The 27,731-nt window shown below is 46.6% G+C and overlaps 1 protein-coding gene across 1 annotated transcript in view; it reads left to right on the top strand.

Moving 5' to 3' along the window:
* LOC147112824 (fibrocystin-like) overlaps positions 1-27,731 on the top strand; it is a 610,710-nt gene that overhangs the window by 499,202 nt on the left and 83,777 nt on the right. The window lies entirely within an intron of this gene.

Raw genomic sequence — 27,731 nt, 5'->3', positions numbered from 1 at the left:
GCAAAGGGACAATTGTAACCCCTCTGTGTGGAAACATCTTTTCTATCTCCCCTCTTTGTTCTTCTAGGCATAACAATGATTCTATGTCTCTTGTTACTGAGTTGCCAACCCCTGGAAGCAATCTTTCACTATTTACCCTCTCAAACTGTTTCAGAATTTTAAAACTTCTAGTAGATCTCCCATTAACCTTCTTTGTGCCAGTGAAAAAGCCCCAGTTTTTCTCCATAACTAAAATGCATTCTAGTCATTCTTGCCCTACTTAGCACTGCAGTACTTGTGAGTTATGATTATGATGTCTGACACTATTTATTTGGAGATTATTTTGTAATGTGGTGCTTGCTGACAGTATATCTGCAGAGTTTAAATGTGCTCAGTAGCTGGAAGAGACAGTGAGGAAATATTGGGGGTAATTTTGACTTTGGGCAATAGTGTGAAATGGGCAACATCGATTTAGCCGCCCGTTACACATCTCCCTCAATTTTCATTTCCTTTGAAATCGATAGAAATTAAAATTGAGAGAGATGTATAGCGGACGGCTAAATCGATACCGCCTGTTTTACACTATTGCCCAGAATTAAAATTACCACTATTATCCTTTGAAAAAGTGCAGGAGAAAAGTAATGGAGTTGAGAGAACAGAGAAAGCAAAAGAGTAAAGGAAATTAAGGGCAAGAAATCCATCATTTTATGACTGTCCCTGGAGAAAATTCAGAAGATAATTGGGGAAAGAAAGCAAGCTATAATGCACAGATGCTTAAATATACTGTCAGGTTATCTAAAAGTTGGTAAGTGATAACTGTTTCACTGTAATTAGTACATAGTTAGTGACAGTGAAAGGAACTGCTCAGTGTTTTTAGCTTTTACAGAGAGCGAAGAAGGTAGCTTAAAGATTTTATTGCATTTTTGACTCTTGTACAATCTTTCAACCATTTAAAAAAAAAAAGAAAAATCACAATTGTATTTTATGGATAATAAGTGGGAAACAGTACAACTTGGGTAGTTAACTCATTAATAATCATACATTATGAACACATTACTGACATTGTTTAGTTCACCAGGTAATCTGAACAGCCTGACTACTTACGCTTGGTCCTTTATGGTTTTGAACGTAACTAATAAAGCTTGAGCTAGTGTCGCTTTAATTTCCTGTGATATGAACAGCTGTGGAGCAGCTTTTGTCATTCACTGCGCAATATGCAGCGGTCACTCACAATGTATGAGGCTGTCCACATTGGCCTTTTCAGACCACAGCCTGGGGCAGATTGGGCTCTGACCCTGACAGGTCGTGCTACTTATCCACTGGGCTTAATGACGGATGTCACTTACGACTAGACCTCACTTTTTCATTTTCAAGCTCCCTTACAAGCACCCTTGTGTAGATGTTCATAAGGAAGTAATCAGATAAGGCTGGCAAGCTGAGTTCACATATCGAAGCCTCTCTCCTTTAGCGTGTTCGCTAACTGCATGAGTGCACTTTGTGGCAAATTGTAAATGACATTGTGATTACAGGAGCCCAGCTGGGTTACATTTAGAGGTGATCGAAGTTCCTGGTTCAATAAGATTGTCAGTAGAAGATGTGTTTGTTACTGAAACAATGAAGATGGAAGAAAGAGAAATGAGGAGAAATTCTCCAATAATGTAGCACACAAATCTGCCATGTTTGTGCTCACTTTATTTCCACTGCAAGCTTTCAATTGTATGAAATTATTTTAACTGGTTTTGCCTCCATTTTGGTTGCCTGACCTTTTGAAAATACATACGTTGATGCTAAAATAAAGCACTTATTGGTTTCTTGACTCAGTAAAATGGGGCACCGTGGCTTCATTTCTAAAGTGGTACTTAAAAGCTCGACCATACTAGGCAAAAATATGAACTTTAGGGCAGATTAAATGGTTGCACTCTTTACCTCAGAAACAGGAATGTACTTGGATACATGAATGCACTTGGATATAGAATCCTCTGCATATATTAAGTATCGCTCTCTTTCAGAATAATACCACTTGTGGGAGCCAAGGAAAAATAGGTGCTGTATTGAGGGAAGGGTCCTCTGTAAAAACCAAAAGAATAACAGTACCAGTGCGGTCTGAAAACATGCTATTATACATCATGGCCCAGAAATTCGGGTCGAGGGCTTCCCGCGGGTGCAAGCCCCCGACCTGCACTTACCTAGCGCGCCGGCCATTGAGCTGTGGGTCCGCGTGGAATTGTGATCCTGGGCCTCCTCCAACTGCTGACACGCAGTGCTTGCATATCCCAGGGGCGCAGTTAGTTCGATGCGTCCCCTGGGATCACGTGAGCCATGGGGAGCCAATCAGAGCAGGGAATGCTTTATTCATAAGTTTGACAGAAAGGGCTGTCAAACTTATAAATATTATAAGCCCCAAAACATCACTAAATCTTCAAATAAATTTTAAAAAACATCACATTTTTTAAATAAACTATAAATTACATGAAATAACTATTTTAAACAATAATTTAAATTTTTGAAAAAAATAATTTTGTTTTCTAACGGGGCTAAACATAAACTTACCTTTCTTTAAAGTATTTAAAAATAATAAACCTGTGGAAAAAATGTTTTAATTTTAATTAATTCACCACTTACCTTGTAAAAAGCAGGCCTTGCGACTGCTTTTTATATGTGTAACTTCTGGAGACTTACCCTCCCGGGAAAACCTGCAAAAAAAACGTAAGTTCGATGCGCACGCGCTGCCTCTCCTGTGCATGCGTTCGACCTCTGAACCCCTTCTTTCAGGGGAACGGAAGTGCCGGTTTCCCGCGCATGCGCAGTGCATGCAGGAAACCGGCACTTCCATTGGGCTTACGGGTGAGTACCCCGTGCGTACTCACCTGTGGAGACCGAATTTCTGGGCCCATATATCGGCTCTGATATTTGAAAGTAGATACTATACAAAATTAAAAACTTAATAAGGTGTACAGTGCTCTGTTTAATTCTCTTAAGTGCTGAACTACAAATAACTGTTGGTGACCATGTTAAACCTGAATCATTGAAAATGTAAGAGGGTAGAAATCCCATAATCTATTTTGAGGGAGTGGTAGTTTGATGGGGCAGAAGTTCCACTCTTTTTTCTGGGGGTATGGGTCATTTAAATACTTGGGTGGGTGACTGCACCTATAGTGGCACAACAGGAGTGCCCATTCCCCTGAGGAGGCAGAGTTCAAACAACCTGGGGCGACCCAAGGCTCAAATCAGGACAAAGGGGGGAAAAAACTGCAGAAATTATAAAACCCTCCAATCCTTCCTTCTCAGAATGTGGGTGTCGCTGACAAGGTTGGCAATTATTGCCCATCGCTAGTTGCCCTGAGAAGGTGATGGTGGGCCGCCTTCTGCAATCGCTGCATGAGCAGCTTGCTAGTTCACTTCAGAGGGTAGTTAAGAATCAAGTACATTGGGGTGGTACTGGAGTCACATATAGTCCAAATCAGGTAAGAACAGCAGCTTTCCTTCCCTAAGTGAACCAGTTGAGTGTTTACAACAATCCAACAGCTTCTTGGCCACTTTTACTGATACCAGCTTTTTATTTCCAGAGTTAAAAAAAAATCTGAATTCAAATTCACAAACTGACATGGTGGGATATGAACTCAGTGTTCTTTGGATTATTAGCTCAGGCCTATTGGATTACTAGCACAGTGACATAACCACTACACTACCATGCACAAGAACTGACATTTCTAATTTTTATATGTTATAGGACTAATTTTCCAACTTTGTGCTCCCAGAGGGAGCCTCATACACAGAGCTCATATTGGAATTTCCAGTATGCACTTTCAGTGGGCGAGGTTTCCCACTGAGAGCAAGGAATCAGAACATTACCAATAATCTGAATATATGTCTCATACTGATCTGATTCATTTCTAATTGTATAATGAATGCCAGAATCAAATGAGATGCACAGATTTATTTATTTATGTAACCACAGTATGTGAGAAGCATAGCATTTATTTATGTTATCTTTTAAAATAATCTGTCAGTAACAGCACATGAGAGTTATTATTTAATTTAAAACTTTTTCCTGTGGAATCATTTTTGCGGTATGGTTTGGGATTTGTAAAACCTATTTTACGCTGCTATTTAACTGCTATTTGGGAGTCTCAGCCTTCTGCATTATTATGTTTTTTAATAGACATCCACTGAGGAAGGAAAAGTAAGAAAGATACCAAGAAAACGAAAAGAGAAACACACAAACTTGTAAAGAGAAAAAATAATAGCCCGGATTTTGTGGTAGAAATAGTGGTGAGGCTATCAGCGCTCGCTGTTATTAAGGAGTAAATCAGACAGCAACTACCAGCATCCTCACGTTAAATGAGGAAATCAGGAAGTTGCTGTCCGAGTTTCCCTGTTCCTCCAGAAACTTTGCTATACCGGCATCTCGCCAAGAGACTCAGCATTGAAATACATGAAGGGCATGACGCTGCTGTACTTGTGTGATGGATATCCACTAAACATGCCAGAAAAAGCTAGGGCTTGTCCATTCAAGTGTAAGTGAATTTTTAACAGCATGATAAGTCTTAATTACTGCCAAACAACCTCTCTGGCAGTGAAAATTTACTTTTATAAGCGTGGAGTCTCATTCCTTCAAATTTTAATTATTGTTGGAAATTTAAAAAAATTAAAAAATGTAAATAATTTTTTTTACTTTTTCTTTCTGTCTCTTTTATTTCTCTCTCTTAAACCCATCTTTCTTTCCTTCTCTTTGTTTCGCTTTCTGTACATGATTTTATATTGAATTAAATATTCTAACTTACACTTCCTGGTTTAGACCCTGCGTGCCTCAGTACGAATTCTTCTATCTGATTGGTTAAGGAGACACACCATTGCTTGCCCTGTTCACATAGGGCCCAGATCTATTGCTTCAGCTCTCTAATACCTAGAAGTTACAGTGCAAAAGCCCACAGAAAGGATTGGATTTTCCCTGCTGAGGCGGGTTCGCGGCGGGTGAGGTAGTTGACGGGTTCCGGTCCCGCTCCCGGCTGCAGCCGCTCTGCTGACACAATTTTCTGCTGATTGGGCTTGTTAAGCCCTCAGTGCGGGTTGCCCGGTCCAATCACTAGCGGGTCGATTTAACTCAGCCGTAAGGCGGGCTTTGAGGCATGTGGGGGGTTAAAATCACAAAAACTGGGGGTCGGGACCCCCCCGCCTGGTTCCCGACCCCGAGCCATTTTAACCCAGGCGTGTCTGATGGTCCCGAATCAGTTCCGCCTCCAACAGGCGGGACTGGTCTTTAAGGCCCTTAATCAGCAACAATTGGCTTTTATAATCCCATTTTAACAGGCCCTTGCATTTTTAACCCTTTTCCCACGTAAAACACGCCTGGTGGGGATCACGCCTGTGAAACCTGGCGTGAGCACTATTGGCTTGCTGACTATCAGCTGCAGGTCAACCATTAAAGAGGAGATTTGATCAGTCATCATTTGCAGGTGGCAGGACTTTGTTGTTTCAGGCCTGGGGCAACTTTTACCAGGCTTAACCACACCTGTGGAAGGCTGGAGCCTCACACATATCTCCAGTGTGACCTCCTGGGAAACCCCGCTCGCCACCTTCACTCAGCGCTTCCTCAACGGAGGCATATACCAGAAGCATGGGAGCCATTTATTTCCTTCCCTTCTGGACATTAGATGAGCTCGAACACCAGCCGCAGCACCAGCAGAACCAGGAACAACAGCAGCAGCAACAGGAGCGCCAGGCTGCTGCTCACCCACCTGAAGCTGCACAGGCCAGAAGGGGCCAGTGCTTGGAAGTGGCTTAAGAGCACCTTGCTGCACATCAGGGGGCCATGGGGACCCGTATCTGCACTGGCAGTCCTACTCAGAAGGACTTCCATGAAGGTCTGGTTTTTCTGTTCAATAGATGCCCCTCGCTACTCAAGAGATGTCATTCTATTATGAACACTCACCATGTTTTCCATACCCTGGTGACTTATCTCCTCCATGGAGGTTGCCATCCTTTCCATGGTGTGCGTTCATGCGCCAATGACTCCACAAAGGCTCTGCTCATGTTCGCTATGGACTCCTCCATTCGCTCCACACTCACATCGACCCTGGAGACAAAACCTGCCAGAGACTCCTGCATCTGTTCCTGGAGTTCCAGCCCCGCTGATCTTATGGATGGACCCAGAGGCAGTGGGTCAACATGCAGCTGAGCCGTGCTGGCAGAGACCTGCGCCCTCCGACTAGCACTCTCCACTGCTGTCCCTGTCTCCACAATCTGCTGATGCTCACTTGTGAGCTGTGATACACCAGGTGACAACACTACTCTATGTCACGAAGGTCCCACCGAGGTGTGAGTGTCTGCGCTGGTGCTGGGTGCGCTGAATTCTGCTGACGCTGCACCCTCAGAGGTTGCAGATTCCTCTGAGGAGTCTGGAAGCTCAGGCTCTTCCTCCTGGACAGTGGGGACGGGGGCTCTCGATGGTCCTGTGGGGGAGCAAAGGAAAGAGTTAGAGATGTGATGTCAAGGTTACATGCACATTGCACATTGCAGATGATCATAGGTCCATCTGTTATAGCTTCAGAATCATTATCAGTGACTCATGCAATGTCAATGAGAGAGATGGAAAACTATTCTATCACCAGCTTGCTGCGATGCACCCGTCTGTCCGTCTCCCACTTGTGCCTCATCCTCCAGTCCTACGATCTCCAGGACCGCCTCCTCCCAGGGGGTGAGGTGGGCTACTGAGGGTGGCCCTCCTCCTGTCCTCGCTCGTTTTCTTTTATTGTGAGCTCTCTTTTCCTGCAATGAGGGAGACAAGTGGAGTTTGAGTGAGAATGAAGGAGTGAGTGTAGAGAATCCATAGCATAGATGCTTAGAAGGAGACAAAGATGGAGTGAGGTGGCAAGACCAAGGGCCCTCCCTGTGTGTTGTAAGTTGTTTTCATAGCATCAGAGTGATAGGGAGTGTGAGGGCTGCATAGTCGAATAGTTAGGTGAATGTGAGCATAGAGAGAGAGGGAATGGGTAAGGGTGCATGGATGTCAGTGTCAAGTGGGATGTGGAGGAAGAGATTGCTAAAGCTGAGTGCTGGTGAGGAGAGGCAATGGAGATCAGATTGAGAGTGATGGGAACTTCATACTCACTTTTCCAGTGTGCTGAAGGTCATGAAATCTCTTCCTGCACTGTATCCAGGTTCTGCGGGTAGCCGATAAGGAGTTGACCTCCTCTGCCACTTGCAGCCACGCAGCCTTTGTCTGCTGGGGAGGCATCTTCCTCCCTGATGAAGGGAAGAGCACCTCCTTCTGAGCTCTTGCTCCCTCCACTAAAGCCTGCAGGGCAACGTCGTCAAAACAGGGTGCAGACCTCGGTCTTTCTCTTGCCATTCTGCTTCCAGCTCAGTGTATCAGCAAATGCCAAAAGGTTGGCAGCCTGCAGAAGAAGCAAGGCTTGTTGCAGACCCTAAATGCAGCAGCAACAATGATGTCATATTATGCGACTTTCTGACTGGAAATACTCATTTGCCAAGGGTTCCCACACGTTGGAAATCAATTGGCCAATTGAGTTAAAATTGCTTCAATCTCACAGACCCATTTAGATTCATGTGGGAAACACCAAATTCGGGGAACCCGACAATTCCCCGCACCGGAGTTAAAATCGACCCCTAGGTGCAGGCCTGTTCAGCTCCTCTGATGACGCGTTTGCTGCCGTTGTATTTAAGGGGGCCGTGTCCCCATTTGCTGGCACTTCTACTTCCACACTCCTGAGTGCTTCTTGATTGCAAAATGACTGCACAGAAACAGAGGGCTGCGCCATGCTTCAAGGATGACTCCCTCCATGTTCTTGTGGAGGGAGACAGAAGACGCAGGGAGGCTCTGTTCCCTGGGAATGGAAGGAGGAGACCTCCTCACTGGACCAAGGCAACCTTGCTGCAAATAGTTGAGGAGGTCACTACAAGGTCTGTTGTTGCTCGTACCTGGGCGCAATGCAGGAAGAGGTTCAATGATCTCCTGCGTTCAGGAAAAGTGAGTATAAAAGCACACTTACCTTAATTCTGCCGTGCCTGTCATCACATCCCCATCACTCTGCATTGCCATCCCTACTCCTGCACATCCTAACTTACCCCAACATCCCTTGCACCATCACCCATCCCTGTCTCCCTATCTACAGAATCATATCCCCATCTTACTATGCACCCCTCACACTCACCCTCAACGTTATGCAATGACAACAACTAACAACTCAAAAGGAAGCAACATGCTATTGACACCCCACTCCATCATAGTCTCCCTCTAAACATCAATCCTATCCATTCTTCACACTCATTCCATCACTCTCACTAAAACTGCACTTCTTTCCCTCATTGCAGGAAAAGAGAGCCACAATAAGAGGGACGGGGAGAGAACAGGAGGAGGAGCACCATCGCTGGCTGAGCTCACCAGCACTGAGGAAGCAGCTCTGGAGATCACAGGAGAAGTTGAGCAGCCTGAAGTAGGGGATGGAGAGAGGGGCTCATTAGAACAACCTGGTGACATAATTATTTTTCAGACATCTTATTTTGCAATCATGAGTGACTCGATTGGGATCTGATGTCAATAGAAATTGAATGCTCAACATGTGCACAATGGGATGTGTCTGCAATCTACATATCACATGTCTAACTCATGTCTTTACTCCCACAGGACCATCAAGAGTCCCCCCCACTGTCCAGGAGGAAGAGCAGGAGGACTCCTCAGAGGATGCTCCAGCCTCTGAGGGAGCAGCGTCAGCAGAAATGAGTGCACCCAGCACCAGCACAGAGACGCACACCTCGGTGGGTCCAACGCGAGATAGAGTAGTGTTGTCACCTGGTGTACCACAAGTCACAAGTGAGCAAGATCAGATGGTGGCGACAGGGACAGCAGTGGAGGCTCCTCGTCAGAGGCTGCAGGAGTCTCCTAGCTCTGCTGAGCTGCAGGCAGACGCTGAGCCTCGGGGGCCATCCAGGAAGAGGGCGACCCTGGAGCTTCAGGAACAAGTTCAGGAGGCGCTGACTGGGTTGACAACCACGGTGACTGTGAGCGTGCAGAGAATGGAGGAGTCCATCTCAAATATGAGCAACGCCACGGCGCACGCACTGGCAACTGTAGGTTCTGCCATGGAAAGGATGGCAACCTCCATGGAGGACATAAATCGGCAGACTAAGGAGAACATGGTAACACTTCTAAATAGATGGTCATCTATGGAGGAGAGATGGGCATCTATTGAGGAGAGAAACCAGAGGTTCATGGACATCCTTGTTATGAGGAATGTCAGCACAGAAATGGGTCCTCGTGGCCCCACTGATGTGCAGCAAAGTGCTCTCCAGCTACTTGCTAGCAGAGAAGTGCGGGTGGCCCATGAGAGGGATGATGGTGGGAGGGGAAGTGGGGGCTCCTCTCCAAGTGCTCCAACTTCCCCACACCTCCCTTGCCAACCCTCGGTCAGAGCCCCATGTGCCTCCCCGAACAGTGATGGCTGAGCCTTCCCCTGCACAGCCGCAGGAGGAGCAGACTTTGGCGGGGCCCTCAAAGGCTCCAAAACCCAGAGGACGACTGCCAAAGGCGTCTAAGCAGGCGTAGCAGGGAAGTGAGCAGCCTGTCTCTACATCTGGTGAAGCCACAGAGGTAGCACCTCGTAGAAGCACACGTAAAAGAAAGCTCACACATAAATAGTCACTACAGGAAACTTTCTGGTATCCGGCACGGACGGGACCGATGTGTTGCCGGTTCATCAACAATTCCGGATAACCGAACGCTATAGTAAAAGATACGGAGCTCAGAGCTCCGTATAAAGCAACAAACCCTGTTGCTCAGCTTCAAAACAATCGGCACAAGTTGCAAGCGTCTCTGTAGCTTAGCAACAGCTTCAGCTACACCCTTGCACAGCAACAAATGGAGTAATAAAAGTAATAAAAGTTATCTGAACCGACTCCTGAATTTTGCCGGTGGATAGAGTGTTCCGGTTATTTAGGGGCCGGTTAATCGAAAGTTTCCTGTATAAATGAATGTTTAAGTTCTTTTATTTTGTTGTAATAAAGTAATGTTTGGTGAATGATTGATGATGTTGCCATCTGTAAGGTCACAAATTGAGGTGGCACGGACAAGGGTAAGGGAGCCTTTATTGTCCAGCAATGGTGGTGAGAGTGCCAGGATTGAACAGTTCATTGTAGAGATGCCCTATGGTGTGGCAGTGTGGTAATGACAACCTTCATGTGTCTGTGGCAGCCACATGTCTGTGCTGCATAAAGTTAGTTGAATCTGGCATGGATTAGGCCATCCCTGGCATCACGGGCAGCAATGTGCTCGCGTGCTGGTCGCACTGGGTCAGCCGCCTCCTCCAGGTCTTCCTCTTGCTGACCCTCATTCTGGACCTCCCCCTCCTCCTCCTCCTCTGAAGAGGCTGTGCGCGCTACTCCTTCTTCCTCATGCAGCGCGAATTCTCGCTGCAGTCCGATGTTGTGCAGGGCGCAGCAGACAACAACAGTTCTGGAGACCCTGGCTGGTGAATACTGAAGGGCTCCACCAGATCTGTCCAGAGATCTGAAGCGCTTGTTGAGCAACCCTATTGTTTGCTCTATGAGAGTTCTGGTGAAAATGTGGCTTTGATTGTAGCGCTCCTCAGACTCGTTTGAGGGCCTCCTCAACCGTGTCATTAGCCACGTCTTCAGGGGATAGCCCTTGTCTCCAAGGAGCCAGCCGGAAAGTTCATTTGGCGGTGCGAACAACTGAGGGACAGTGGACTGGCGCAGGATGTAAGAGTCATGGCAGCTGCCAGGGAAACCCGCGCACACATGCATGATGCTCTTCCTATGGTTACAGACCAGCTGCACGTTAAGGGAGTGGAAGCCCTTGCGGTTTACAAATGCTGCTGGGTTCTGATGGGGTGCCCTGATGGCCACATGTGTGCAATTGATGATGCCCTGCACCCGTGGGAAGCCAGCCAGATTGACAAAGCCAAGCACCCGCTCGGTAACACTGGCTTCAGCAGTGGAAAAGTGGATGTAATTTGCAGACTTCTCAAAGAGGGCATTGGTGACCTGCGTGATGCATCTGTGGGCAGCAGACTGGGAGATGCCGCTAATGTCTACTGCTGCTCCCTGGATGGACCCTGACGCAAAGAAGTTGAGTGCGGTGGTGACTTTGACAGCCACAGGTAAGGAGTGAACACCCGCTCCTCTGGGCTCAAGGTCTTGGTGCAGCATTGTGCAGATGTCAGCAACTACCTCTCGCAAAAGTCTCAGCTTCCTTTGGCACTGCTGCTCAGTCATGTTGAGGAATCTCATCCTCTGCCTGTAAACCCTGTGTTGGGGATATTTCCTGCGGCCTCTGCTGTGTGCAGCATCAGGTGGTTGAGGAGAAGGTTGGCACTCTTGTTGGTGCTGCTGGTGTGCCTGGCTCTGCTGCTGCTGCAGATGATCATCTTCCGAATCTGAGGACCAGGGTGAGAGAGTATAAATGTTCCCATTCTGCTCTTATATATGGCGGTTGAGGATGAGATGGTAGAAGCAATCAGTCACTGGGGAGAGAGGTTATTCCAAGGAGGTGACAGTGCATATAGAATTTACAACATACACTTACAGCCTCAATACAGGTCAAATATGTCTTCACAATCCTGAAATCAGCAACTTCCGACATTGCAAACCGAACAGATGTGAAAGGATAGATTTTATACTGCAGTTGCAGCTGGGAACTATTCAGCTCGATTGACCTCCCGACATACTTACCTGACGTGATCTCCGAACGACGTGAACCACGTTGAAAATGTGGGAAAATAGAAAAAGGCTGCCAAAATAGTCTTTAAGAAGCAGTTCAGTATCCTAAATGCCTCCCGTGCCGCTTGGTGTTGGGTCTGTTCTGAAATCGCAGACCCGATGTTTTGGAAACTTCCATAGAGGCGGGTTCGCAGCGGGTTCCCAACCCGCTGTCAATCATTGCAATTTTGACAGTGGACCCGCCTCCGAAACCGCCCTCTGAGCGCCGGCAAAATCGCAGCCTTAGTCTGTGGGCAAGTGTAAGTGTAATGAACAGCTGGTGGTGCTTGTTTGCCACTGACCACAAAATCCGAGCCATTAATGGGCAGGATTTTCATTGGGCCGTGGAGGTGGGATTGGAGGCGTGTGGGGGGGTAAAATTGCAAAAACTGGCGTGCGGGCCCAACCCCGCCTCCATCCCGCCTCCAAGCAATTTTCATTGCTTAGGGATGGGAAACAAAGAAATGGCTGACCAATTAAATACATACTTTGGTTCTGTCTTTACAAAGGAGGACACAAATAACCTCCCAGAGATGTCGGGGAACATAGGGTCTAATGAAAGGGAGGAACTGATAGAAATCAGTATTTGTAGGGAAATGGTGTTAGGGAAATTGACGGGATTTAAGGCCGATAAATCCCCAGGGCCTGATAATCTACATCCTAGGGTACATAAGGAAGTGGCCCTAGAAATAGTAGATGCATTGCTGGCCATCTTCCAAAATTCGATGGACTCTGGAACAGTACTCATGGATTGGCGGGTAGCTAATGTTACCCCACTGTTCAAAAAAGGTGGTAGAGAGAAAACAGGAAATTACAGACCGGTAAGCCTGACATCGGTAGTGGGGAAAATGCTAGAGTCCATTATAAAAGATGTAATAGCAGAGCACTTGGAAAACAGTGACCAGATCGGACAAAGTCAACATGGATTTACAAAAGGTAAATCGTGCTTGACTAATCTACTGGAATTGTTTGAGGATGTAACTGGTAAAATAGATGAGGGAGAACCAGTGGATGTGGTGTATTTGGACTTTCAGAAGGCCTTTGATAAGGTCCCGCATAAGAGATTAGCGTGTAAAGTTAAGGCACATGGGAGTGGGGGCAAGGTATTGACTTGGATAGAAAACTGGTTAGCAGACAGAAAGCAAAGAGTTGGAATAAACGGCTCTTTTTCCGAGTGGCAGGCAGTGACTAGTGGGGTACCACAGGGATCGGTCCTTGGACCCCAGCTATTCACAATATATATTAATGATCTGGACGAGGGAACTAGATGTAATATCTCCAAGTTTGCAGATGACACAAAGCTGGGTGGGTGTGTGTGCTGTGAGGAGGAGGACAGGTTGGGCGATTGGGCAGAAGCATAGCAAATGCAATATAACGTGAATAAATGCGAGGTTATCCACTTTGGTGTCAAAAACAGGAAGGCAGATTATTATCTGAATGGCAATAGATTGGGAGAAGGGGAAGTGCAATGAGACCTGGGCGTCCTTGTGCACCAGTCGCTGAAGGTAAGCATGCAGGTGCAGCAGGCGGTTAAGAAGGCAAATGGTATGTTGGCCTTCGTAGCGAGAGGGTTTGAGTACAGGAACAAGGATGTCTTGCTGCAGTTGTACAGGGCCTTGGTGAGATCACACCTTGAGTATTGTGTGCAGTTTTGGTCGCCTTAGGATATTCTTGTCATGGAAGGAGTGCAGCGAAGATTCACCAGGCTGATACCTGGGATGGGAGGAATGCCGTATGAGGAGAGATTGGGTCGGTTGGGCTTGTACTCGCTGGAGTTTAGAAGAATGAGAGGTGACCTCATTGAAACTTATAAAATTCTAACAGGACTAGACAGACTAGATGCAGGAAGGATGTTCCCGATGGTTGGGGAGTCCAGAACCAGGGGTCACAGTCTAAGGATAAGGGGTAAGCCATTTAGGACAGAGATGAGGAGGAATTTCTTCACCCAAAGTGGTGAACCTGTGGAATTCTCTACCACAGAAGGCAGTAGAGGCCAATTCATTAAATATATTAAAGAAGGAGTTAGATATATTCCTTAAGGCTAAAGGGATCAAGGGATATGGAGAGAAGGCAGGAACAGGGTACTGAATTTGGATGATCAGCCATGATCTCATTGAATGGCGGAGCAGGCTCGAGGGGCCGAATGGCCTACTCCTGCTCCTATCTTCTATGTTTCTATGTTTCATTAATTCGTGTCTAATGGTCCAAGAGGCGGGATAGGCCGTTAAGGCCCTTTACAAGCATTAAATTGCCTCTATAATGCCATTTTGAAAGGCCTTTGTGATTTTAACCCTTTTCCCACGTGAAACACGCCTGTTCTGAAACACGACGGTGAAACCTGGTGGGAGCACAATTGGATTGCTGACTATCAGCTGCAGCTCAACCATTAAAGAGGAGATTTGATCAGCCATCATTTGCAGGTGGCAGGACTTTGTAGTCTCAGGTCTGGGGGAACTTTTAGAAGGCATAACCACAGCTGTGGAAGTTTGGAGCCTGACACCCATCTCCAGTGTGACCTCCTGGGAAACCCCTCTCGCCACCTTCACTGAGCGCTTCCTCAACTGAGGCATATACCAGAAGTATGGGAGCCATTTATTTCCTTCCCTTCTGGACATTAGATGAGGATGAACACCAGCCGCGGCACCAGCAGAACCAGGAACAACAGCAGCACCAACAGCAGTAGTACCAACAGCAGCAGCAACAACAGGAGCTCCAAGCTGCTGCTCACCCACCTGAAGCTGCACAGGCCAGAAGCGGCCAGCGCATGGAAGCCCGTCGGCACAGGAGATACCCCCCAAACAGGGTCTACAGGCACAGGGTCAGCTACGTCAACATGTCTGAGCAGCAGTGCCAAAGGCGGCTCCAACTTTTGCGAGAGGTAGTGGGTGACATCTGCGCAATGCTGCAACAAGACCTGCAGGCCAGAGGACCAGGTAGACAACCCTTACCAGTGGCCGTCAAAGTCACCACCGCACTCAACTTTTTTGCCTCAGGCTCATTCCAGGGATCAGCAGCAGACATCAGCAGCATCTCCCAGGCGGCTGCACACACTTGCATCACACAGGCAACAGATACCCTCTTTGCCATCGCGCACAATCACATCCATTTCACCAAGGAGCAAGCAAGTGTCACAGCGCGTGCGGTTGGATTAGCTAATCTGGCAGGCTTTCCAAGGATGCAGGGCATTGTTGACTGCACACATGTGGCCCTTAAGGCACCCCATCACAATCCAGATATTTTTGTCAACCACAAGGGCTTCCACTCACTTAACGTTCAGCTGATGTGTGACCACAAAAAGGAAATTTTGCATGTTTGTGCCAAGTACCCTGGGAGTTGTCATGACTCCTTCATACTGCGCCAGTCTAGTGTGCCTCTGCTATTCAGTCTGCCAGACTAACTTAACTGATGGCTACTTGGAGACAAGGGCTATCCCCTGAGGACATGACTAATGACGCTGTTGAGGAGCCCATCCAACGAAGCTGAGGAGAGCTACACCTCCAGCCACATGTCCACCAGGGCCATAATCGAGCAAACCATCGGCTTGCTGAAGATGCGCTTCAGATGCCTGGATAGCTCAGGTGGAGCCCTGCAGTACTCAGCAGCCAGGGTCTCCAGAATCGTCGTGGTTTGCTGTGCACTTCACAACATGGCACAGCGTCGTGGCTTGCAGATTCCTGAGGACCAAATGGCTCATCACATATCCTCCTAGGAGGAGGAGGAAGAGGAGGAGAGCGAAAACGAACATCTTGCAGCGGCCCATCAACCAGCGGCAGCAGTATGCCAGAACATTGCTGCCTGGGATGCAAGGAACGCACTCATCTTGGCCAGATTTGCTTAGCCTAGCCAATCAAACACTTTTGCCTCGCAGTTTCTTACCTAAGCATCGACAATGGCTTAGCGCATAGCCTCCTTAGATGAGGAGGAGGATGAGGAAGAGGAGGAGGAGGAGAACGAGAACAAAGACCTTGCGGAGGCGCATCAACTAGCGGTAGCAGCACGTGAGCGCATTGCTGCCCGGGATGCACTCATCTTGGCCAGATTTGCTTAGGCTGCCCAATCAAGCACATTTGGCTGGCACCTTCTTACCACACCATAGACAATAGACAACAACCTGTGACTTCTTATCACTCTGACCACCATCATGACAAATCCAAATTGTCCTGAGCCCTCAATGTGGAACTTCCATTTGCGAAATGACACAGGCCACAACTTCAACAGTTTGCCATCAAAACACTTTATAATATAATCACTATGATGGCTGGTTCAAAAACAAAACAACACAGCACCCAAGTGACTACCCTTGTGACTACTTGTGCTTTATCTTCCTCTTACGCGTGCCCTTTGCTCACGCTCTTGCTGCTCCTGTCTTGACGCCTTTGGCGGGCGTCCTCTGGGGTGACGAACCTGTGCGAGCTCGCCAACAGTCTGCTGCTCCTGCGGCTGTGCAGGGGCTAAGATGCCCATCTCAGTTGGGTGAGGACTCTGGTGGGGCTCTGACCGAGGACTTTGCTGTGGCATGGTCATGTGAGTGCTTGGAGAGGAGCCCCCACTCCCTTGTTGTCTGCCACCAACATCCCTCTTCAGAGCTAGCAAGTGGCTTGACAGCACCTTGCTGCAATTCACGGGGGCCAAGAGGACCCATTTCTGCACTGGAAGCCCTACTCCAGAGGACTTCCATGAAGGTCTGGTTTGTTTGCGCAATAGCTGACCATCGCTCCTCAAGAGATGTCATTCTATTTTGAACAATGACCATGTTTTCAAGACCCTGGCGACTAAGCTCCTCCATGGCCATAGCCATCCTCTCCTCGACCATAGCCATCCTCTCCTCGACCGCAGCCATCCTCTCCTCTATGGTAGCCAGCCTTACCATGGAGGTAGCCATCCTTTCCACGGAGGTTGCCATCCTTTCTGCGATGATGCGTTCATGTGCCAATGTCTCCACAAAGGCTCTGCTCATGTTCGCGATGGACTCCTCCATTCACTCCACACTCGCAGTGACCCTGGAGACAAAACCTGCCAGAGACTCCTGCACCTGTTCCTGGAGTTCCAGCCCCACTCTCCTTCTGGATGGACCCGGAGGCATAGGGTCGACATGCAGCGGAGCCGAGCTGGCAAAGTCCTGCACCCTCCGACAAGGACTCTCCACAGATGTCCCTGTCTCCACCATCTGCTGATGCTCACTTGTGAGCTGTGATACACCAGGTGACAACACTACTCTATCTCGCAAGGGTCCCACCGAAGTGTGAGTGTCTGCGCTGGTGCTGGGTACGCTTAATTCTGCTGACGCTGCTCCCTCAGAGGTTGCAGCTTCCTCTGTGGAGTCTGGGGGCTCAGGCTGTTCCACCTGGATAGTTGGGACGGGGGCTTTCGATGGTCCTGTGGGGGAGTAAAGGAAAGAGTTAGAGATGTGAGGCCAAGGTTACATGCACATTGAATATTGCAGATGATCATAAATCAATCTGTTAGAGCATCAGAATAATTATCAGTGACTCATGCAATGTCAATGAGTGAGATGCCAAACTATTCTGTCACCAGCTTGCTGTGATGCGCCCGTCTGTCCGTCCCCCACTTGGGAATCCTCCTCAATCCCAGCGATTTCCAGGGCCACCTCCTCCCAGGGGTTGAGCTGGGCTACTGAGGGTGGCCCTCCTCCTGTCATGGCTCTTTCCCTCTTATAGTGGTCTCTCTTTTCCTGCAATGAGGGACACAAGTGGAGTTTGAGTGCGAATGAAGGAGTGAGTGTAGAGAATCCATAGCATAGATGCTTAGAAGGATACAAAGGACCCTCCCTGTGTGTGTAAGATGTTGTTGTCATTGCATCACAGTGATAGGGAGTGTGAGGGCTGTATGGTCAAATAGTTAAGTGAATGTGACCATAGAGAGAGAGGAAATGGGTAAGGGTGCAGGGGTGTAAGTGTCAAATGGATGTGGAGGAAGAGGTTGGCAAAGCAGAGTGCTGGTGAGGAGAGGCGATGGGGATCAGATTGATGGTGATGGGAAAGTTATACTCACTTTTCCTGTGCGATAAAGGTTATGAAACCTCTTCCTGCACTGCAGCCAGGTTCTGCGATTCATTGAAATGGAGTTGACCTCCTCAGCCACTTGCAGCCACACAGCTTTTGTCTGCTGGGGTGGCTTTTTTCTCCCTGAGGAAGGGAACAGCACCTCCTTATTACATCTGGCTCTGTGCACCAGAGCTTGGAGGGAGGGCTCATCAAACCGAGGTGCACACTTTTGCTTGATCGTGGACATTGTCGGGAAATCAACTCCTTCATACAATTTGCAAAGCGTTTGCATTCTCCAGAAGAAGCAAGGCTGTTTGCAGGCCTTAAATCCAGCAGCATTGATGACGCCATCGGAGGTGACTTTCTGTATGAAAAGACTCAATGGGCCAGTGGTTCCCACACGCAGGAAATCATTTGCCCAATTAGGGGAAAATCCCACTTTTTCAACACTTCACTTAGGAGTCGGGGTCCTGACACGATATCCACCTGACACGCCCCAGCATGAGAGCCATACAGAGATGGGCAAAGTGGGAGACAGAAAGAATGGAAGAGAATAAAGATACAATGGGGAATTTTAACCCAAAATACGGTGGGTTTGGGGTCAGGTGGGATGTTAAAGGGCTGGAGATGATGGGAAACCCAGAGGTTCGGGTTTCCTGGCACGAGTTTTAACCTGCCCCCCACCCCCGTCTGCCAGAGTGAGAGGTGAAAGTGGAAGGGTTGGAGGTGGGTTGGGGATCACATTTTTTCAACTCTCCTTTACCCCCACACCTCCAACCCACCCGTTCTTACCTCTGAAAATTCCGGCCAAAGTGTTAAAAATCTGAATCCTGACCAGAACCCGCCTCCAACCCAGCCACTTCCGGTTTTAACGGAGGCGGGACAGGGGGCAGGCAGCCAACCCGCTCCCAGGATGCGGATCGCCCATTTAATTCTTATAATAAGACTGGCATGCCTCAGATTTAACCACCTTTTTAAATTTAACAGTAGCTGGTCAGGCTTTGCAAGCCTTGTAAAACCCACCAGCTAATAGAAGGCGCGGACTGCTGGATCCGGGAGGTAAGCACATCCTGGATCCAGCGGCCCTGCCTAACATACGCCCTGTGATCAGAAACCCCCTACAAGGCCTCCGAGCCTGGCCTCAGGCCTATGATTGCCCCCACGAGGCCTCCCGCCCCCCCCCACCCATGCTCTTCCGGCCCCCTGATGTTGTCCGCCTCCACCCCCCCCCCCCCACCACTGCTCCTATGGCCCCCCGATGTCGTCTGCCTCCCTGCTCCTCCGGTCTTCCGATCATTCTCCGGACTCCCCTACCCCCGGCCCACTGATCATTTTCCGCACCCCCCCCCACCCCTCCTCCGTTCCTCCAGCCCTCCGACCATTCTCCGGCCCTCCAAACATTCTCCGGATCACTGACCACCCCTCCGCCCCTCTGAGCAGCCCCCTGCCTGCACGTGATCGCTCCCTCCCTCCTCTCGGCGGCCTAGTGCCACAGGCCTACCCACCCGCAGCCAGCCAGCCTCTCCACCTGGCTGGCTGCGGGTGGGAAATAGAGGTCTCCAATGCAAATCAAGCCCTGCCGTAAATTCGGGAGGGCCTGCGGGAACCTATGGGAAACCCGTTCTCCCAGGTTTCCCCACTGCTTTTGAACCCCCCCACTCCCAACCTGCCAAGTATTAAAATTCAGTCCACAGAGTGGGAAACAGAGAAAGTTAAAGCGTAGATAACTGAGAGACAGATACAGAAAAAGAAACAATTTAAAAAGTGGCCACTGGCAGTGCAGATCAACTATTAAACATTTAAAGAGAAACAGGAAAAAAAATTCCGGTTAAAGTGGTGGGATGGAAGTGTGATGGGCTTTACACTACTGACATTGCATTGTGGCTAATTTAAAAGGTAATGGTTGAATATATGGGGACAGAAATCTGATGACGATAATTTTTCAATGCCTCTCTAAAGGTTGTGCGAAATGTATAAAAATTCAAATTATAAAGGCTATGTGGGGAAAGCATTGGCCAGAAAAAAGCTCAATCTAGGAAATGGAGTCCATGGCCAAGCTGGCAATATTCTTGCCTGTCATTTACAATGCTGTTCCTACAGGACAGGTTGGCTACAGATGTCATTGCAGCAGATGGAACAGATCTGGAATAGATTCCATGTTGTTCTGGAATTTTTGTAGCCAATTTCACACAATCATTGCCATGAAGGTGTGTCAGAACCTGCAGATATGGTGGTCAATCTGACTTAAACTTACCTCTTTGAACAAGCTTTTTGTTACCTTTCTGAATCTCTCCTTCTTGAGCTCTGCGAGACGTTTTGTGACATTAAATTCACTTTAAAATACAAGTTGTTGTAATCATTGTTGCTAGTGTAAAAAAAAGCTTAAAATTGCTTAAACTGCTCTATAATTGCAACGCATTCAATGGTTAATGAATCCCAATAGTCTATAAATCACATTCATTTAAATGTAGCAGAATATACATACAAATATGAAAGGTTTTTGAATAAACATTTCTCTCAAAGAGGAAGATTATTAAACCATAATTCAAATGTGTCTTATTGTGCACATGGTAAGCAGAGGAAATTAATAATATTGCCAGTTGGTTTATTTTAGCTAGAACTGCACCTTAATAATTGGTGTTTTTCTCCTTGGATAGCAGTACATTAGGCCTGTAATGAATGAACTGCAGCAATTGCAAGTTTTGTTGTAATTACACCAAATGGCGGAGTGAGGGAAAATAAGCTTTCCACTTTCAGTGAGCAGTGGGTTTGCAGGATGACTTTATCCATGATGTTTTTGGCCTACATTGATCACTTTTTATAATCTTTTTATACCTTTTATATGTAGATGTACATTATATTGATATATATATATATTTCTTAATCCTTTGTCACTGAGGTATCATTACGGCATTCTGGTTGAGGTAGAATAACTAACTAGGATATTACATTAAGACACTAGTCTCAGTTACTGCTCTTCTTCCCTGAAGGCATAGGTTCAGTTCAGGTAAAGGAAATGAAAATCTCCTCTGACAAATCTAAAGGGTCAAAGGTTAATTGAGGTCAGCAGTCTTAGCTGAGTCCCTATGTATTTGGTCTGTAATTTGTAATTCTCTCTTCTGATTCATGTCGTTCAATGTCAGAAACATTGATAGTGTGCTTATAACAGACAGAAAATCCAACTTTTTTATTATTTTCCCTTTAAGATATTTAACCTTAAAGAAATAGCGGAATGTGCTCTGTTATCAATTGAATTATAATTTTTAAAGACTTGGAGATAAAGGGCTGGAATTTCATGTGTGGCCGATTCCTGGAATTTGCACTCGAAACTCCGCTGATGTCAAGTTATGCTAAAATTTCCTGCCAATCTCATTAGCATTCGCCGGAACGTAAAAATGAACGTAAATCAGTGTAAATTGCCAGCGTGGTTTGAATGTAATTGGAACAGACCCAATGGGGCCGCAAGGTGTTAGGATGAAGTACGATAAAAGTGGGGAGGAATGAAATTTTTCAGTTAAGTAGCAGCCAGCTCTCTTGTCAAAAAGATTTTTAATTCATTCATTCAATTGCTTAGTAGAGTCTCCATTGTCTCAAATCATTTCCGTCTCACAGATGGTTACTGCTGATTCATAGGATAAGGCTTCCAGGAATAAGGCCTTCAACTTCATGAAGGGTAAACTGTAACCTCTCCTGGACAAAAGTGAGGGAAGGCTGGAATGACATTACCAGCCTAGGTGCCACCTGTACAGGGCAGGCTGCACAAGGCAGCCCAGGATCTCACTCCTGGGAAGCAGCCAGAGGCAGTCAACAACAACAACTTGCATTTACTTAGTGCCTTTAACGTAGTAAAACATCCCAAGGCACTTCACTGGAGCATTATCAAACAAATTTGACACCAAGCCACATAAGGGGATATTAGAACAGATGACTAAAAACTTGGTAAAAGACGCAGGTTTTAAGGTGTGTCTTAAAGGAGGAGAGAGAGGTAGAGAGGTGGAGAGGTTTAGGGAGGGAATTCCAGAGCTTAGGGCCTAGGCAGCTGCCAATGTTGGAGCAATTAAAATCGGGGATGCGCAAGAAGCCAGACAGTCCTAGTCGAGGAACATATGGCCATGAGCATGGACTGAACACAGCCCCATGACTCATCAGCCTAGCATCCTTCCACTATGCCCACCTTTCCAGTCCTGAGTTTCCTGGAAAATGATGCAGGGAGCAGCTGGCATAAGGGCTCACCTAGCGGAGCCAAGCAGGGCACCTCGAGGGAGTAGATGGAATTTAATTCCTGTCTCTGCTACTTTGTCTGGGGTGGGGGAGGAAGCTGCCTGTCTGGAAGATCGTGACCATCATTGTCATGTCCCAGTGTTTGATCACTACCTTGTGTTTGAATTGTTATTGCCGCTAAGTGAAGACTTTTGATTCAAAGAGGTTAAACGTTTATTTAAATTTATCAAAATTGGCAAAAATGGTAATATTTTCCAAAGTTTCCATAATTTTAACTCAGGTTTGCAATGGCTCCTAATGTTGATTAATGTTCATTAATGTTTATTGTTGTAAATAGGTGTTCATATTTCTAAAAAGCGTTTAACATTGCCATAAAACACTGTTGTAATTAAACTACATTTCTCAGAGTGTTAGTTCAGGTTTATTGGATTCCCTGTGAGAATTTGTTCAAATGTCTAAGTAGAGTTTAACTTTTTCAGTAAACAGGTCTGGTAAGTGTTAGAGCATTGGCCACTTCTTTCCTGGGGACTGGCCTTGATACATATGATGTTGTTAGGCAGGCAGAAAGGCAGCAAAGCAGACCATTTTATTTCTTTCCTTTTTTGATGGCGAACTGTGTGGGCCTTGGAATTCAGGAGTATTTGGATGGGAATGACGTCAGCTGTGACATGCTTTGGGATGGGTTAGTACCACTAAGGTTACGGAGAAGTGCTCAGGCTTCTCTGCTCGAGTGGGTGAAAGGTAGGGTCAGCATAGCTATTGCCCAGTGCACTCGTTCAGCAGAATTTACTGGATTACCTGTTGTCCTGTATTCCTCCAGAATTGCCTCACTCTCGGCTGAGCAGCTGGGACTGTAGGCTTTCCTGTACCCACGAGGGATGTTCTTTTGTCTGCCCACCTTGAGGAGGTTGATAAACCTGTCATAGTTCATTGTATTTGCAGGAATTTGTTGAACCACTTTTACAACTGTTTCCAGTTAGTCATTCCAGTTAGCCATCATAAAATCCCAAAGTGGCTTTGGTAGCAGTGTGGTGAGTGGGTTTTAGAGACCAACGTGTATGACAACAGGACATTATTGGCTGTGTGGAAAGGCATCATGGCTAGGCATCATGGATAGGTAATCTCACCCACTGATGGGTGAGGTTAGAACTAGGGGGCATAATCTTAGAATAAGGGGCTGCCCTTTCAAAACTGAGATGAGGAGAAACTTCTTCACTCAGAGGGTAGTAAATCTATGGAATTTGCTACCCCAGAGAGCTGTGGAAGCTGCAACATTAAATAAATTTAAAATGGAGATAGACATTTTCCTAGCAGATAAGGGAATTAGGGGTTATGGGGAGAGGGCAGGGAAGTGGACGTGAGTCTAGATTCAGATCAGCCATGATCCTATTGAATGGCGGAGCAGGCCCGAGGGGCCGCATGGCCTACTCCTGCTCCTATTTCTTATGTTCTTATGTTCCACCATTAGGGGTTGTACATTTCGGTCACGGGACACAAAGTTATTGAAGCTCACCAATCTCATTGTGATGGCATATGGCATTGAAGAGTTTATATCCAAGGGACAGCTGTTCCAGAGTTCTTGTCTCACTAATGTTATTTTGGGTGCTGTTGGCTCGCTGTTAACTTATATCCAGGAAGATGATATTTTGATGCTTTATTATTATCTGCAACATAAGTCTCTTGTAGCGCGAGAAGATCAATTTTCAGTTCAAGTCTGGCAAAGGTAAATGTATGTGCCTTACAGTCAGAGACAGGAGTATTTATAATGGGGAATGAGGAAATGGCAGAGAAATTAAATAAATACTTTGTTTCTGTCTTCACGGAGGAAGACACAAAAAACCTCCCAGAAATACGCAAAAACTAAGGGTATGGCGAGAATGAGGAACTTGAAGAAATTATTATTAGTAAAAAAACAGTACTAGCAAAATTAATAGGACTAAAAGTCAATAAATCCCAAGGACCGGATGATTTACCTCCTAGTGTTTTGAAAGAGGTGGCCATTGGGATAGTGGACGCATTGGTTGTCATCTTCCAAAATTCTATAGATTCTGGAAAGGTTCCTGCAGATTGGAGGATAGCAAATGTAACCCCGCTATTTAAGAAAGGAGGGAGAGAGAAAATGGGGAACTACAGACCTATTAGCCTCACATCAGTAGTTGGGAAAATGCTGGAATCTATTATAAAGGATGCAATAACTGGACACATTGGCCTAGAAATTCAGTTAAGGCCCGCCAGCAGGCTAACGCCCAAAAGTTAGCGCTGCACGCGGAGCCAGGTGCGCCCGTCAGATATTCGGCTTTTGCGCCCCAAGTCGGAACCGGCCGCTATTCCAGGGTGTGCCCGCCCCCGCTTGGGGCGCTGAAACTGAATTTCAGCGCTCTAGGTGCCGCTGCACCACCCGATGCGGTGCGGCAGGCTGCGGTACTGCAGGCCTCCTCCTTCTCTTAAGGTGGAGGTGCCTGCAACAGCGAGATCGCCGCTGGATTGTGCCGGCAAATGAGCCCGGCACCAAGCAGAAGTGCCGGGCTCGCGGAAAGCAGCCGGCAATGCCGCGGGGGGGGGGGGGGTGGAGGAGGCCGGGGAAGGAGGTGCGGGCAGGCGGCCGCCGAAAAAGCGGCCGGCCGCACCTCCACCTTAAAGCGCCCCAGTAGCGCAGCAGTACGGCCCCGTTTTTCAATCGCTGTTTGCGGCCGCTGCAGAAGAGGCAGCCGCAACTAAATATGGGGTTTGGGCCGGAAGCGGGGCGGAACCGGGGCACTGCGCACACCGATGATGTCATCGGTGTTGGCGCAGCGCTACCGGCTACCGCTGCCATTACCGCAGCGCTGAATATCAGCGCACCCTCTTACACTTGCGCAGAAGCCCTCTTTGGGCGGTAACTGGGCGCAAAGCCCACTGAATTTCTGGCCCTTAGAAACTAATAGTAAGATTGGGCAGAGTCAACATGGATTTATGAAAGGGAAATCCTGTTTGACAAACCTATTAGAGTTCTTTGAGGATGTAACTAGTGGAGTAGACAAAGGGGAACCGGTAGATGTGGTGTATTTGGATTTTCAGAAGGCCTTCAATAAGGTCCCGCTCAAGAGGTTGGTAAACAAAATTAGGGCACATGGAATTGGGGGTAATATACTAGCATGGATTGAGAATTGGTTAACAGACAGAAAACAAAGAGTAGGGATAAACGGGTCTTTTTCAGGATGGCAGGCTTTGACTAGTGGGTTTCCGCAAGGATCGGTGCTTGGGCCCCAGCTATTCACAATCTATATCAATGATTTGGGGACTAAATGTAACATTTCCAAATTTGCTGATGATACAAAGCTAGGTGGCAGTGTCAGTTGTGAAGAGGATGTGAAGAGGCTTCAAGGGGACCTTGACATGCTCAGTGAGTGGGCGATAACATGGCAGATGGAATATAATGTGGATAAATGTGAAGTTATCCACTTTGGTAGAAAAAACAGAAAGGCAGAGTATTTCCTAAATGGTGAAAGATTGGGGAATGCAGATGCTCAAAGGGATATGGGTGTCCTTGTAAATGAGTCACTGAAAGTGAATGTGCAGGTGCAGCAAGGCATTAGGAAGGCAAATGGTATGCTGGCCTTCATTACAAGAGGATGGAGTACAGGAGTAAGAAGTCTTACTCCAATTATATAGGGCCTTGGTGAGACCACACCTGGAGTACTGTGTGCAATTTTCATCTCCTTACCTAAGGAAGGATATACTTGCCATAGAGGGAGTACAATGAAGGTTCACAAGATTGATTCCTGGGATGGCGGGACTGTCATATGAGAAGAGATTGAGGCCTGTATTCTCTTGAATTCAGAAGAATGAGAGGGGATCTCATTGAAGCATACAAAATTATTACAGGGCTTGATAGGGTGGATGCTGGGAGAATGTTTCCCTTGGCTGGGGAGTCTAGAACCAGGGGCCAAAGCCTCAGGTTAAAGTGTAGACCATTCAGGACTGAGATGAGAAGAAATTTCTTCACACAGAGGGCGGTGAATCTTTGGAATACTCTACCCCAGAGGGCTGTGGAGGCTCAGTCATTGGGTATATTCAAAACAGAAGTCGATAGATTTCTGACTAGTAAGGGCATCAAGGGATATGGCGATAAGGCCAGTGAATGGAATTGAGGCAGAAGATCAGCCATGATCTCATTGAATGGCGGAGAAGGCTCGAATGGCCGACTCCTGCTCCTATTTCTTATGCTCTTATGTTCTTATATAGCAACTTGGTCAGGTAGTCATATTTTGCAGATGAGAGACCTTCCATGTTGAGGTGACCAACACTTAGATGTAGATCTATGTCTCACATTTGATGTTGGCTACAGCTGTTCTGACTTCTGATTATCATATTATGTTGTAATTATGCTTAAATTTCTCATTAGTAAACTTAACAAAGCTTCAGCAAACAAAAATCATTGTTTATAATAACTTATCACTAATCTTCATGAAACTTTTTTTTGGAGGTTTTAGGAATCCTCAGAGCAGCACTAAATATAGTGAATAGTTTGTTCACACTTTCTACCTACATTCTACCACTATTTACCCAAGACTACTTTTTTCACTGTTTGGCAGACAGAAAGTATGTTGAGATTTGCTTCATCTTTTTATGTTTCACTATTAAAAAAAACTTACAATATCTCATTACACTAACTCTTTTAGCAGAAATTGTATAACTTGATGTCTGAAGAAAGATCACAGTGATTGCAGCAGTGAACCTGTCCCTTGAACCTTTGCACCCTGAGTTTGCAAAATTACAAAAAATATAATTAATTTTTCTGTTCATTTCTATTGTTTTCAAAGAAATATGAAGTAATAAAGTGGCTAGGATAAAAAATGGTAAATGGATTTTAACTTAGATAAGTATAACATTATATACATTGCAACAGAAAACATGAAGTATTGGTACATGATGAAAGGATCCACATTAGCAAAGATTGAAAAAAGGAAGAAATGGAACAGTTACTGAACATGAAGTTGTTATCTAAAATTCCAAGAATCATGAATAATACCCAAGCAAGTTATGTTACTTGGGTTGTGAGTGCATAATTAGATGATACAAGTACAACATTTACCAGCTTTACATGGGCCTAGAAGTTAGAGAGGAATCCCCCATCCCAAAGAGCAGTGGATATGTGGAATACACTTACACAAAAAAATTAGCCCCTTGAAAAATGAGCTGTATAAATATCTGGATTTGGAATGAAGGTTATAAAGATAAAGATAGATAGAGATGATCAAACACTCTATGTCATGGCTGTAGGGCCATTGAGACCTTGGAACATGCCAAGTAAAGCATATAGTTTACAATGAATATTATAGGTTGTAAGATTCTAACAGTATTTTGGAGTTTCATTAAACTTACCTTGGGGGGATGAAAGTTTGGAGAGAAATTTCGATGAACCTGGGATGGAAAAGAGACTATGCTACAATGATATCAATGGTCTATAAGCTTGATGGGCCAAAGGGTCTTTTCTCATTCCATTGTTTCTGTGAAATGACAAGTGGCAGGCAGCATTAACACCAGATAAGTGCCAGATAATGACCATCTTGAACAAGAGAAAGCCAATCATCTCCCCTTGACCTTCAACATCACCACCATTGCCAAGTCTCCGCCATCAACCCCTTGGGGGGGCGGGGGATGGGGGTCACAACTCTCCCTGTGGTGATTTGCCGGCAGACCTGTCAATAAAATTGGAAAGCTCTCCTCCCCCCCGCCACCGCCGGCTCACCTGGCTTCATTACACATGTTCAATGCCTGAAGCCTGTGGCCTTTCTTTTTAAACCAGTG

This window comes from Somniosus microcephalus, chromosome 9, assembly GCF_052327205.1.
Source record: "Somniosus microcephalus isolate GS21.2 chromosome 9, FLI_Smic_1.0, whole genome shotgun sequence".
Classification (NCBI taxonomy): domain Eukaryota; kingdom Metazoa; phylum Chordata; class Chondrichthyes; order Squaliformes; family Somniosidae; genus Somniosus; species Somniosus microcephalus.
The sequence above is the reverse complement of the archived record's forward strand: the minus strand, read 5'-3'. Positions and strand labels throughout refer to the sequence as shown.